The sequence below is a fragment of the Papaver somniferum genome, chromosome 2, assembly GCF_003573695.1.
Source record: "Papaver somniferum cultivar HN1 chromosome 2, ASM357369v1, whole genome shotgun sequence".
Lineage (NCBI taxonomy): Eukaryota > Viridiplantae > Streptophyta > Magnoliopsida > Ranunculales > Papaveraceae > Papaver > Papaver somniferum.
Window position 1 is genome coordinate 208,272,956 of NC_039359.1, and position 812 is coordinate 208,273,767.

The following is an 812-nucleotide window of genomic DNA, read 5'->3' on the forward strand; positions in this document are numbered from 1 at the left end:
AGTTGGGCCGGATTTGACGCGAGATCTGATCCTTCTCCCGCTCATTCAGTTGGCTAGCAAGCTAGTCTAGTTGATGCTCTAAGTTCGCCATAGATCTTTGAGTAACCTGCACAAACAAGCTCAGTATTTCTCCCAAACTAGGAATACTTTGGTTAGAAAAATCGCTAGGAATATAAGATGGATGTGTAATAAAATCAACAGGCTTAATTTTAGCCTTTCTTTCTAACGACTCAAGTCTTCGTGTCAAACCAGCGAACTTGGCCTCGAAGTCATTGTCAACTCTGTGAACCCCATTGCTACTAGTTACTGATCTTATGGTTTCTGTAGCCTCCCACTCTTGGTTTTTTTCAGCTACTTCATGCAAAAATTTATAACCTTCTTCAGCACTTTTATCGGGAAAATTACCACCACAAAGTGATTCTACCATAGTAAATGTTTTGTAATCTAATCCCTCATAAAGGATCAACGTGAGCCTAGGAGTGTCAAACCCATGGTGTGGACATTGTAACAAGAAATCATGAAACCTCTCTAAATAATCATAAAGAGATTCTCCTTCTTGTTGCGAAAAACTATATAGTTTTTGACGAATGGCAGTAGTTTTATGCCTAGGAAAGAATTTATGCAAGAATATATTAGTCATGTCATTCCAGGGTACTAATTGATGAAGGAGCTAACGCGTTTAGCCAAGATTTAGCCTTATCCTTTAAGGAAAAAGGGAACAACCTAAGTTTAAGATACTCATCAGCTAAGTCCTTGAATTTCATTGTTCCACAGAATTCTTCAAAATCTCTAATGTGGTAGTAAGGATTTTC

At 38.1% G+C, this 812-nt stretch overlaps 1 non-coding gene across 1 annotated transcript; it reads left to right on the forward strand.

Annotated features, from left to right (window-relative positions):
• The first annotated feature begins 485 nt into the window (after positions 1 to 485).
• On the forward strand, positions 486 to 589 carry LOC113354642. Its single transcript, XR_003361975.1, has one exon. It is a non-coding gene; the product is annotated as a small nucleolar RNA R71 (small nucleolar RNA).
• The last annotated feature ends 223 nt before the right edge of the window (positions 590 to 812 follow it).